This window comes from Phodopus roborovskii, unplaced genomic scaffold (assembly GCF_943737965.1).
Source record: "Phodopus roborovskii unplaced genomic scaffold, PHOROB, whole genome shotgun sequence".
Taxonomy (NCBI): Eukaryota; Metazoa; Chordata; class Mammalia; order Rodentia; family Cricetidae; genus Phodopus; species Phodopus roborovskii.
The window spans coordinates 34,749,154-34,762,157 of NW_026126525.1; the positions used below are offsets into that span (position 1 = coordinate 34,749,154).

General features: G+C 43.7%; 1 protein-coding gene across 7 annotated transcripts in view; it reads left to right on the top strand.

Moving 5' to 3' along the window:
• The window catches only part of Apbb2 (amyloid beta precursor protein binding family B member 2), a 305,019-nt gene that overhangs the window by 120,007 nt on the left and 172,008 nt on the right, over positions 1-13,004 (top strand). For 6 of the 7 annotated variants that reach the window (XM_051198467.1, XM_051198470.1, XM_051198471.1 and 3 more), the window contains exon 3: positions 5,503-5,617. The exons of the other annotated variant lie outside the window; for it this stretch is intronic. The gene's annotated coding sequence lies outside the window, so the exon portion shown is untranslated. The remainder of the gene's footprint in view (positions 1-5,502; positions 5,618-13,004) is intronic. 7 annotated transcript variants of the gene reach the window in all.

A 13,004-nucleotide genomic window follows, 5' to 3' on the forward strand; every position in this document is an offset into this window, starting at 1 on the left:
TACTTCGTGATTTCAAACACTTAAGGACTAATACTGGAATCTTCTGAGAAGTAAGAAATAAACAAAGAAGGCATTTTAGCAGTCTTGTGTATTCAGTCACCTCGCAACCTTCAGACCATGTTTGTAGCTTGGTATGTTGAGTTTCGTTCTCTTATATGTCAGTACTTTGGTTTTAAAAGCCATTGCTGAGTTGAAGAAAATGGAGAGTTAGTACTTCAGGGAGCTCTTCATGGTGAGAGGGGAAGTGGCCTCAGGAGGAAACAAGATAGAACACAGACAGGCCTGTGCACCCTGAAGTTCTGAGAACATTGCCACTGGCCTTTACCAGGTCACCTGCGTCCAGGTCCTAGCACCACACACAATGAAGTCAGTCCGATGCTCTGTCTCTGTGTGATCTTGGCTCCAGGCCTTGCTCAATATCTTGCATTTAACTCCAGTTCTTTGTAGTATGGCTTGTAGCCAGTGACTGAGCTTCAGGGATCTTTCTGATTGTCAGTTTGTCCTGTGTGCCTCATGGTGGAAGAAAGCCAGCTCCTGTGGATCACGGCAGACGTGTTCCTTTCCCTTGGAGCACCTGTGCTCATGTTCCAACACAGCAAAATCATTAGTGGTGTCATTAATGACCATGGGCTCCCAAACAATGAATAATCATGCTTCAAATTCTCTGAGGAAAGCATTAATCCTCTGTGGTTGAAATTAAACCCATTTAGTGATGAGACTGGTAGTTCCTTCAGTTATATTGAAAATCTTGACCATTCTCAATGACTGACTCCTTGAGATTTTTCTTTTAAAAAAGCAGAAATCTTACCATGCTTTAACAGCAGGACGATGGGGGATTGTGCTTTAATGAGTCACGGGATATGTGATTTTTGAAGAACACAAGCTACCATACCACTATTACTCAGACCAAAAAAATGTTCATTGGGCAAAACCAGTGTTCAAATTTTGTTTGCAAATTCATCTTTAAGGTCAGTATCATCAACTACTTGCACAGGAACACTATCCTGAAATAGTTAAGCAGGGACCAGTGGTAGCTAGGGCTGTTGACATAAAGTATTTACTTTGAAGAGAATTCTTAGCATTTTTGCCCCACATCAGCACAATAAGAATTTGCAGGAGAGGGGGGAACATTAATGTACTTGTCAAGGATAAATGACCTGCTGAAACATTTGTGGTGGGGAATATGTTATGGATAGTATCATAAATACAGTAATTAAAAAGCTGCACACTGAACACTTTGGACTGCCAGATAGATTCCTTCCCCCTCCTGGCTTACAGTCAAGTGAGTGGTGTGTTATTTATTTTGCTCCCTTGCCTTCTTGAGAGTGGAAAGGGGAATGGCTATCTCAAAGGATTGTTTCTGTGTTGCCAGTGCACTCCGTGGTCAAGGGCAAGCCCAGCGTGTGCAAACTGCTTACCACTTGAGCCCTGGAAAAATGTGTGTTGGCGATGTCTTGTTCTCAGCATATTACTTACTGATCGTGGGCAGAATCAGACTGGAAGGATCAAGTTACTTTCTCATAGTTAGGGTAAAAACAAACAAACAAACCTGTCACCTACCCCTCAGTTTTAGAAGCTCTATTATTGTGGTAATTTCCAGACAGACATTACAGTGTTCTGTGCACTATATGAGGCGTGTTCAGTAGGATGTTATGTCTCAGAGCTTATGTGTTAAAGGGAAACTGTAGTAGATTTGCACACATATTAGGACAGAAACACAGACTGCTTCTGGGATGAATTTTCTAGGTAGTAAGGCTTGATGCTCTCCTCACTGTTTATCTTGCGGTCCCTATGGGTAAAGCCAGGCAGGTTGCTGCAAGGTTGAGCATCTGGGAGGAGAGGCGCCATACTGCTAGAATGATGAGCCTGTCCTTCAGAAGGACAACAAAGCAGGTAAACAGATGTAGTCTTAAACTCCTATCCCTTTGTTTGCTCAGAATCTTTGCACCTACTTGTTTCTCATTTAAAGAACATCTTCCCATAATTTCAGAGACCAACCTTGTGCTATTTATTTATGAATTCATAAAGACTGCTGTGTAAAAATGAATGTAGTTGAATGCAATTTATAGTTTTCCTTTGAGTCTGTCAGGGTAGGACAGCCAGGCTGTTTCTGTTCTCACTGTTTAATTGGCCTCTTTACCCCTTAGTTGGGAAAATTATTCAGTCATATACTGGTTTATTGAATCATTCCACATTTATTGCATGCTGACTGTCTTCCATGCTCCAGGGCTACAAAATTGAATGACCCAGTTAGTGGCTTCTGCTGGCTTTGGTGCCAGATCTGTGGTGGATAACCAGTGAAGAGCACATGGTTCTACAAGATGGTCACTCCAGTGATGGCCTGGCTGTCACACAATAGGCAAACTGTTAGAACAGCCAGAGACTGCCCGGGAGACTGCACATCTGCTCCTCATGGTGTTTTCCATTGTGTTCTAGTGAACAGTCCTGCTTTTGCCTTTTCTGGGATTTATTGAAGTATCTGAGTCACTCCATGCATTCCTAACCCTGAGTGTGTGTGTGTGTGTGGCGGGGGGGGGGGGGTAGAGGCATTGGGCTAGGATGTCTCCGTCAGGTGCCAAGTCAACTCCATGCCCCCACTCCCACCTCAACCCCCACCCACTTTTATTTGCCCATGTCTGCCTTTGCTGCTTAGGTGGGTTATACTTTTAGGTGTTGGAATTGTCGTGGCTCACAAATCCTGGAGGATGGTGAGCCATAGCCATGACTTTAGTTAGTGAAACTATAAGCAAACCTTGGGAGCATGGGATCATTGGCACCCAAAGCCTAAGGTTGTTTTAGGAAGGGCTTTCATCCACATCCTTTGCCTATGCACTGCCTTAACTAACAGTCAATGTGCTTCCCTGCTTGGATAGCTACCAGCAAGTGTGTTTGTTTACCTTTAAACAGAGTGGAATGGTTTTCATTGGGGGCGGGAGCAGGGGCTGCATACCAGAGACCAGTAATTACAAGATCTGTCATTTCAACTATTTACCTGTCACCTCACTCTTGACAAAGCTGTGCCAAGCTCTTGTTCTCTCTCTGTTCCCCCTTCTCCTTTCTTTCTGTGTATGGTGTGTGTGTGTGCGCGCGCGCGTGCGTGCAGGTGTGTGCGTGCATGCATGCATGTATGCATGTACATGCACGTGTGTGCATGCGTGCACTTGCCGGCGCAAAGTACAGGTGTCAATATATACAAATGTAGGGACCAGAGGAGGTCATTGAAGATCCTGCTCTGTCTCTGTCTGTTGCTCTCTCTCTCTCTCTCTCTCTCTCTCTCTCTCTCTCTCTCTCTCTCTCTCTCTCTCTCTCTCTCAAAGAGGTTCTAGATAAACCTGAAGTTTAACTGTTTTGATTAGACTATGCTAGTTGACCAGTGAGCTCCTGGGATCTTCCCATCTCTGGCCCCTCACTCCACTCTTACACCGTTTACTGGCATGAGGCCTTACCTAGCTTTTATGTGTTCTCTGGGGACTTGAACTCAGGTCCGCTTGCTTTCACCCCAAGTGCTTTTACCAGTGACCCGTCTCCCCAGGCCATTGCCATGTGTCCGCAAGAAAGCTAATGTCATTTGGTCTGTCTTCTCTAATATTACAATTCTGCTGTGAATGTTGTGTGACCAGATTAATCTTGAGGCTCCTTCCAGTATCAAGGGATGTGATTGTTTTGTCAAGGCCGGTCCCTTCATCCGAGCCTCTGGAGAGCTAATTCATCCTTTCTCCCTGTGGTTCCTTGTCATGCTGCTGATTCCCTCAATAAGTAGCTCTATGAATCTACTAGCAAGTAAGCTCTTACAAAGTGGTCTATCCCCTACACGCTCTTCCGCTTACTCTGTCGATACCATTCCATTCCCTGTCTCCTCCTTGCTGCTAACTCAGTCCACAGTCAAGGTGGCCAGTGACTTTTCAAAGTAAACCCAAAATTATTTTTGTTTTTATCTTCAGTTGCCTCTGTATCCCCTGGTACTTCTCCAGAGATCTTTGTAGCCTTTTTTTTTTTTTTTTTTTTTTTTTTTTTTTTTTTTGCTAAAAGATCATGGTTGGCTTCCAGGTCTGTCATTGCCAGTGCCTGTCTTCTGGCACTTATGGTACAGTCTTCTCTCTGCCCACAGCCCTGCTGTGTTTTATGACATTGCCTCTATGTCTCTGCCTCTCTGTGTGCGTTCCTTATTGCTTTTGTATTTTGTTCTGCCTTCTTCCTCAGGCCTCCAATCGTCCTATTCCTTCCCTGGTGTTCTATACTTCAGATCTATTACCATTGGTCTGCATTGATCAAAGTGTTCTCCCTTTAGCATTTAGATGTCTTCAAATGCTACTTTGTCTCATCCTGCCCCTGCTCACTTCCACTATCTGTCTCCACCCTGCCGCTCCTGGCTGCATGATTGTAACATGCAGGCTGGTCTTGCTACTCTCACCGCTTCCATCCTGCCCCTTTGGATCCACCCAGAGAGAGTAATCCATCTGAAACCCACAGGACCCAGGCTCAGCTGTGTGCAACCAGGTATAATCATAGATCTCTGAAAGCAGTACAGAGTTGCCAGCTGGCTGCAGTCTTCCTCCCTGGTCTGATGCATGGGTGTCATTCTAGAGTAGGACCAAGGACAGTAAGCCACATGGTGCAGCTTCTCTCCATTGCCTTTTCCATTGTCTTGATGCCCACCAAGCCTAGCTAACTCCAGCCCAGCCTTAGACATGTCAGACACTCTTTGTTCCTGGATGCATTTCCTGACCTCTTGTCTGGGCTGGAGACCTCTACTGGATGGTCATCAAATCATTGCACTCACCCACTGCCCTACAGGGCCCATTTGGTTTGAGTCCCTCAGCCCCTGGACCACTGTCCTTACAAACCGAGACTATTTTTGTTCATCTTGTTGCTGAATACTTGACTTCGAGTAAGGATATAACCTGTGCTTTTTAAACGAAAAGTTAATGATAGTAAGTTAACTAATGTCCACAAAAATGTGTAAAATATGCATATTTGTTACCTTTAGAAGGGAACACAAAGGGGCCTTCTATACAGAGTGTAATTGATGTGTCCAGAAGTATTAGTGCGCATACACACTCTCTCTGTCTCTTTATCACTTTGACATGTAGCCTCTCCATTCAGTACATTTCCTTTTTCCCATTTGAGTGTTTAGAGTTTTATTGGCAGGATGCTAATTCAGGTGTCACAACAACAAGCCAGTCTGGTACCATCCCTGACATTGAAGAAAGAGATGCAGAATCATCCCAGTGCTATGGGACTGCTGAACTTTACACCCCTGACCAGGGATTCTTAGGGACCTGCCCTTTTGTCAGCTAACTGAGGGGACCACATGCTAACCCTCTGCAGGCGCCATGCCTCCCTGCAGGGACAGAGTGATATTTTTCCTGCATGTGACAATGAATAATTCATAAACATGGTTATCTGGAAGGAGGTGGTCATCATTAGCATTTTAATGAAAAAATGTGATCATTATCCTAAGACTGTTTTATTTCTACCTTTTTGTGTCCTCTCCTTCAACAGCTAGCCATCTCACTGTTCCCAGAGTCCTTGGACGTTCCAGAGTCCCTTGCTAACACGCTAACTGTCGCTATGGGCAGAAGGTACCCACAGGCTCGCGGATGTCCAAGCAGTTCATGTATGTATGCCACTGTGCACGTGTGTCTTTCTTCCTCCTCTCCCTTTCCTTTTCCTTCCCTTTCTCTTCTCTCATTGTAGATATCACAGGGCACTAACCTGGGCAGTGCTGATAATAAGGTATATGTGAGAATATTGAGAAAGGTAGAAGAATATTTTGTTCTGTGTTGTTTTTTTTACCAGATAGTGAAAAATGTTACCTAAGTTAGTATTTTTATAATCAAGTACTTCAATAAGGCCAGGTGACTCTTTTGTGTTTCTGTTCACACATAGCCTTTAAAATGCTTTTTCTTTCTTTTTTTTTTTTTTTTTCATCACAATGTATAAACCATTTAAAATGATAGGAATACCACAAATTAAAAGCATTTCCCAGTGACTTTTAATTCCTTTAAAAAAACAAAACCCCCAAACTCCACTGTGATGCTAGAGAGGCGCCAGCTAGTGTGCCTTCGTTTACGTTCATCGGGTGAAATGGCTTGGTCCTTGTGTCCCAGCACTCTTGAAGGCAGACACACTGCCCTGGAGATAGCTCCCCATCTTTCAGCCCTGGAGCTCATCCAGCAGGTTTTGGGAAGTGTTCTGCTTGCTCTTCTGATGGTCCTGACCCCCTGATGAATGTAAGGTGCAGGAAGAGACCTCCCATCTAGTGGTCTCTGCCTCTGTTGGTGTTCCTTGACTGTCTTATTTTTACTTCCAGCTGTACAGATAATTCATTTATTTTTACTGCTTCCCTTTGGACTCTCTCGAATGTTGGCCTCAGGTCAGGGGTGCATCGGCATGTCTTCCCCACACTTGTTTTGTTTCTGTAGTGACATTTATCTTCGCCCTGCAGCCCCATTCCCTTGGATAGCTCAGGTTTTGTTTTCTTCCTAGGAAAGTTAGAAGCCTCTCTGAGTGCTTGTGTAGCAATCCTGGCCCTTAGAAGTGGTGTTTTAGTAGCCATGGGAATAGATTGCTCATCGCATCACAGAGGCTTCCATCACCCACCAGCAGTAAGTCAGAGTGTTAGCTCTGCTATTGCTGGAGAGATGGGCTCAGTGACCAAGAAGCTCCTGTTCTTTAGGACCCAGGTTTGCTTCAAAGCAACCACAGGTTGACTGACACCCACCTGTAACTCCAGTCCTGGGGATCCTTGTCCTCTTCTGGCTTCTAATGATATGATGCACATACACACATGCAGGTAAAGCACCCACACACATGAAATAAAAAGAAATACATCGTTAACAACATAATTATGACAAAAAGTAAAAATTAGCTGCTTTTGGAAGGAGCATGCATCACCAGGGTAACACGTGTACCTGGGTGCTGTGGAGGGAGAAGGACACACTGTGGCCAATGCCTGTGGGAGCTGAGGGTGGATTTCTATATTTTTAAACTTTAACATTTTAAGTGGTTATGTAAGTACCTATGTAATCTCTATTTTGTCCCTTACCCTCAAAGCTGAAATAGTCTGTGATCTTGCTTGGGGGGGTAAGAGGGAGGGATTCCCTTACTCTTTCTGTAAGGAGAAGCTGAAAGGCATGTACCACTGTTGATCCGCATGCCTTGGTTGGATTTGACATTTTCTTCTTGACCTCCAAAAATGCTAATTTCATGGGGTCTGCTCAAAAGTGTTTAGGAGGAGGATTCTTCCTTCAAATGTTACGGTTCTATTGCTAGGCTCCGTGTTTGTGGAAATGCTTTTTCCCCACCTTCTGGGAACAGACACCACCTGCCAACCATGCAGGTTTTCTAGAACATACTGTAGCCTTCTGAGTCCCACAAGCCTGGTGCTGCCCGTGGCTTTCAAGGAAACACTTCTTCCCTCCAGAGGTGTTTTCCTACCTAATGATCTCTAGGACAAAACTGTCCCTCCCCCACGTTCACTGGGCCACACATATCTAGCTGGCCTCTAGTAGAGGTGGCTTCCAATCGCTATTCCAAGGGTTCTCAGAAGGTCACTGGCATCTCTTTGAGATGGAAGGCTAATGAGTGAACCCCTTTCCCAAGGCTTTATGTTGCCTGGAATTGCCCTTGTGGGGATCTAGAAGGTGGCTCTCCCAGTCTGGTTTCCATTTCATTGTTTTATTTATTTTTTTCTGTCATCACTCCTCAGTCCATTGCCTCAGCAGCCCCTTTACCTATGTGGCTTCTTTCCCATTCTCTTCCTCCCTCCTTTGCTTCTCCCTCATGCTCTTTACTCCATGAGGTTTGCTTGAGGAGATCTGTAGCCTATCTTCCAGGAGACCTTAGACTCTGTGGGCCTTTCTGCTCTCATACAGGGCAAGGAAACTTAAGATTATTCAGCGCCCCAGTACCAGACCTGTGTCTCAGTAGGGTCATACTGTTCCCTGGGTAGTATTTCACAGAAAACCGCAACAAAAATACCTCTCCTGCTTATAATTTTATCATCAAGTGTGATCAGAATAGCAGGCCAGTGTTGGCAGGACACACTGCTATACTTTGGGTTGTTTTTGAGGCTCTTCTGTCGGTTGAATTGTAGTTTTAATTCTCTTTCTGTTTGGGGACCTGCCCTTCAGCAGTACCTTTTCCCATGGGAGGATGCCCCTCTGTAATGGGATGTGGTATGGCATCCACTGAGCCCCAGAATAGGAAATGAAGGAGCCACAGCTGACCTTACCTGACCTTTTAGAACAGTTATTTGTGCTTTTCCTAAGACCTGAGTTTGAAAGTATTCCAGGAAATGCTAATATAGTTGCATCATAGTTTATTATTTTTTGTATCCAGCTGTTCATCTCTTTGCATGTCTGAAGCCACCACTGTAGCCATGGACTCTTGAATAGTTACCCAGCTCCAAGCCCCAAAGTCCCTTTGCCCCAAATTTGATGATGCATAGGCGCCAAGTTGATCCTTTTTGCGAAGGTCTGTCTCTGATCATGCCACTCCCTGCTGAAAGGGATTGGGGCTTTGTCATCAGTCCAAAAATCACCCTATTATATTTGTATCACCTACATTTTCTTTCTGTCTTCAATACCCATTCTCCATAATAAACAGTGATGGTTGTTTGTATTAAGACTTGGAAATGCTCCTTTGGCCTCTGTGCTGGCACTCATCCTGTGACCTCACTGCAATGGCGGTTATAACTTGCTAATACCCTGCTCTCTCTAGGGTACAGAAGAGTGGCCCTTTCCTTTCCCAGGGAGCTTGCTGGTTTCTCAGCTGGAAATACAAACTCCTATAGCTGTATATAAGAGATTTAATCCCCCAGAAACTGGTGTTCCCGTGTCTTCTTCTTTGGGGGATTGATGTGTATACTTTCTGGACTTTGACACTAAAGTATTCATTTCTGCCTCTTTTCTGAGCTGATTACTGTTTTGTCACAGGAGAAGCTCAGGCTTTTATGAAGTCATCTTAGGGCAGGGGCAAGGCTGAATAGTAACCACTGTCCTTAGCAGGCCCCGCGAAATGACTCCAGAGTGGGATTCTGGGAGCCCATTCAGGCCAGGGGTAGCAATAGGGGCTCAGGTGCAGACTGACCCCTCACCCCAGTTCACTCTCACTCCAAGGCAGGTGTGCCCTCTTAAGCATGGCTTCTTCATGTGAAACCATAGCAGACACATATAAATGGCAGGGCTCTATGCCACAGACACACATTGTCCCATATCAGTAGGAAATGTCACACTCTAAATCAGTGAGATACTGAAAAATTGTCTGCATCTTATAGATGAGGAAGAGGAAGAACTTAGGCTTGCAAGCTTGTCAGGGCAGAATGGTGGTTTGAGTCTCTAGTTTTTTTTGGCCCCTTCCACTAATTATTTATTTATTTATCTATCTATCTATCTATCTATCTATCTATCTATCTATCTATCTATTGTCTCACAGACTGCCTGATGGCATGACATTCACTAACTTAGGTGACATCTTGACAGGTTCCACGCATGGCCTGAAAGGATTAACAGGAATGGTGGCTCAAACTTGTCTTGCATTTCTTTCCTTCTCTGACTAAACCTAGTGACCACAGGTCCCCAGGAATACCTTGCAGACAATTTTATATAGAAAGAGGAATAGCCCTATGACTACACTATAAAACATGCCTGGAATGAGGATTTCATAAAGAAAATGAAACCAGCAAAATTGCCCTTTGAAGAGACAAGTGGCCCGACTTTGCGTGTGACAGCAGTGTAGGGAGGTGAAATACAGGACAGATGTCTTGGGCTGATGTTCAAGAACAGCAGCCTGTGATGGTGAGAGAGGCTCTCACTGGGAGGTGGGGCCTTAGTCCCAATTCTGCACCTCCGTGGTTAGGCTCAGGGCTGTGGCCAAGTCATCTAACCCAACTTGAGTATCACTTTTGACATCTGTAAGCCAAGGAGCTGGACTGGCTAATGGGAAAGCACTGGCTCAAAAATTCTGCTACTTTCACTTTCCAGAGAGAGAGAGGGGCATGCAAATGAAGTCTTGCTCTAGGGAAACCAAGACAGAAGTAGCAAATGTACTTGAGACATAGAACTCGGGATATTAATAGCTAGTGTCTTAGTCGGGGTTACTGTTGCTGTAATGGAACACCATGACCAAAAGCAAGCTGAGAGAAAAGGGTTTGTTTGGCTTACACGTCCATACCATTGTCCATTGATGAAAGAAGTCAGGGCAGGAGCTCAAACAGTGCAGGACCCTGTGGGCAGGAGCTGATGCAGAGGCCATGGTGGGATGCTGCTTACTGGCTTGCTACCTCTGGCTTGTTCAACCTGCTTTCATGTAGAACCCAGGACCACAAGCCCAAGGATGGCAAATGAGCTAGACTCTCCTGCGTTAATCGCTAATTAAGAAAATGCTCTACAGGCTTGTCTACAGCCCAGTCTTATGGAGGCATTTTCTCATTTCCTCCTCTCCAATGACTCTAGCTTTTGTCAAGTTGGCTAGTTTTAGGTCAACTTTACAAAAGCTATAGCCAACATAGCTAGTAAGTAGTGTTTAACTTGGGGCTTTTAACTGCTTAAAATAGCTGCAAATAGGCTGAGACAAAGACCATTTACCCGAGAGCGATGACAGTCAAGTGCATACAGTGATTTGAGTGCGTAATAGCAGTTAACAGAAATAGAAAATGCTCTTAGACCGTAATGGTGATCTGGTTTGCTAAACAGGTGGATTTACATCCATTTCCTGGCATAATTGTACAAATGTCTCTGATAGCAGAATTCTGGGGAGCCACTCTGAATGTTATTAGAAAATAGGACCTGACCCATAATTAGAGCTCAGGAGAAAACTACTGTGTGATGGAACACGTGCTTTCTGAATTCACACAGCAACAAGAAGGGGATTTTTTCACACTCCGACTTTCTCCACACCCTTCAGTGCACTTGGTTCTGCAGCGTCACTTCTGTTCAGGGATGTTTCTTTGTTCTGGCAGCAGCCCCGTGGTTCCCACCCACCTGGATTCATCATCTCTCTCTTGATTAATTCCCTTATGTCCTTCTCTGCACCCCCAGGTCATCGATATGTCCCGGTGTGTTTTATTGTTGGTTTTCTTCATGGCCCTCAAGGCTGAGTGACAAAATCCTCTTTTTCCACTTTTGTTTCCTGTTGCTGCTCTCCCATTTTGATGCACATTTAATGACATAAAACAACACAGATTATTCTCTTACAGTTTTGGAGACTGGAAGTTTCCAAGAGCCACAGGGTTCTGGCCATAGTGTGAGTAGGGCTGGCTCCCCATGGGAATTCTAGAGGAGAATGCATAGCTTTGACTCTTCTGCTTATAGAGGCTGCCTATGTTCTTTGACTTAGAGCTATTTTCCCTAGGCTCACATCCCCATGTCTTTGGCAGTCAGAGCTCCCTTCCTTGTACTTGTTGTAAAGACAGTTGTGGCTGTAAGTTAGGGTCTGGGATAATTCAAATACCTCATCATCTGAAGCCCTTATCACAGAGCCCATAGGGCCATACAAAGCAGCAGTCACAGGGCCCATGGTTAGTAGTAAACATTCAGAGACAGAAGCCGTATTCATCCTTTCTTCCTTGCCTCAACCCTTTCCTTTACTATTTCTAGGAACTTATATACACAAACCCATGTGAGTGTCTTGTGTACACACATACCCAGAAGAAGCATGGAGTCCTATCCCCCAAACAAATTGGTGCAGTTATACTAGCTGGAAGGTTTAGATTTTCATTACTTCATAGGATGACGAGACAAACATACAGTGAAAGAAAATATGAGACCCTAAAACATTGTTTTGCTGACGTCTCCACCTCCTTTTAGAGCTAACTCTGTGCTAGCTGAGTGAGTATAGTCACTGACCAAGCTATCTTTTGGGCCATAAATTCTCCCTTTGATTTATTCTAGTATATTATTGAAGATACACCCTTCACAGGATATTATTCATTCACATATTATTCAGCCTCTTAAAATATAAAGTTTAGAGGTGTTTAATATACTTACAAAGTTGTGGGACCAACACTACTATGGTATTGTTGGGTAATTTTTACTCTAAGAGAAATCATGGGCCCACCATTAGCTTTCATTCATATTCTTCCCTTCCTTCTAATCGATCACAGATCTGTTTTGTCTCAGTGCATTTGCCTATATGAACATTTTATATGAATGAAATTATGTCTATGAACTTTTGTTATGTAGCCTAGTATTTTCAACAGTCATCCATGTTGTACATCGTTCTTTGTTATTGCTAAATAGCATTTATTGTTAATAGACATGCCACGCTTGTTACCCATTCATTTGTCGTGGGCATTTATTCCTACTTTTTGTCACAATGAATAATGTAACTGTGAAATTTTCTATGTATGTCTTCATATAACATGTGTTTTAACTTCTCTTGGGCTTTATCTGAGAGTGTAATTGCTGGTTTGTTCTACTTGATGTTTGGAGGAGCTGCTTAAGAGTTTCAGAGAATAATTCAATCCTGTTTTTCATCATGCTAGTCTATGGGTTCCTGTTTCTTCACGTTCCTCCCAACTTGTCACTATGTGTATTTTGTTTAAAATCACCCTACCAAGTCTCATTTATTAATAATTGTAGGCATTATTTGCATTTCCCTAATAACAATGCTGTTGGGCATCTTTTTTTTTTTTTTTTTTTTTTTTTTTTTTTTGGTGCTCATTTTAGAGAAATACTCAAAGCCTTAGTTCTTTGCAGACTTGGTTACTTGTCTTTTGCTTTGTCCTGTGGATTCTTTTTGCTAGATAGCAGACTCTCCTCGGCCGCTAGCTTCCTGTAAATTCTTTTATTCCTGTGAGATGTCCTTCTATGCACAACAGCTTTGAATTTTGGTGATGTGCCACTTATTTGTCTCCCCTAACCCCTACCATGTGGTTGCTATTAAGTTTTAATATGATGACCAAACTATTGGAGGTTTACGCATGTATTTCTTTTTTTCCTCAAATTTTTGTATTTTTAGCTCTTCTGTTTGATTAATCAGAGTTTTGTGTGTAAGCCAGT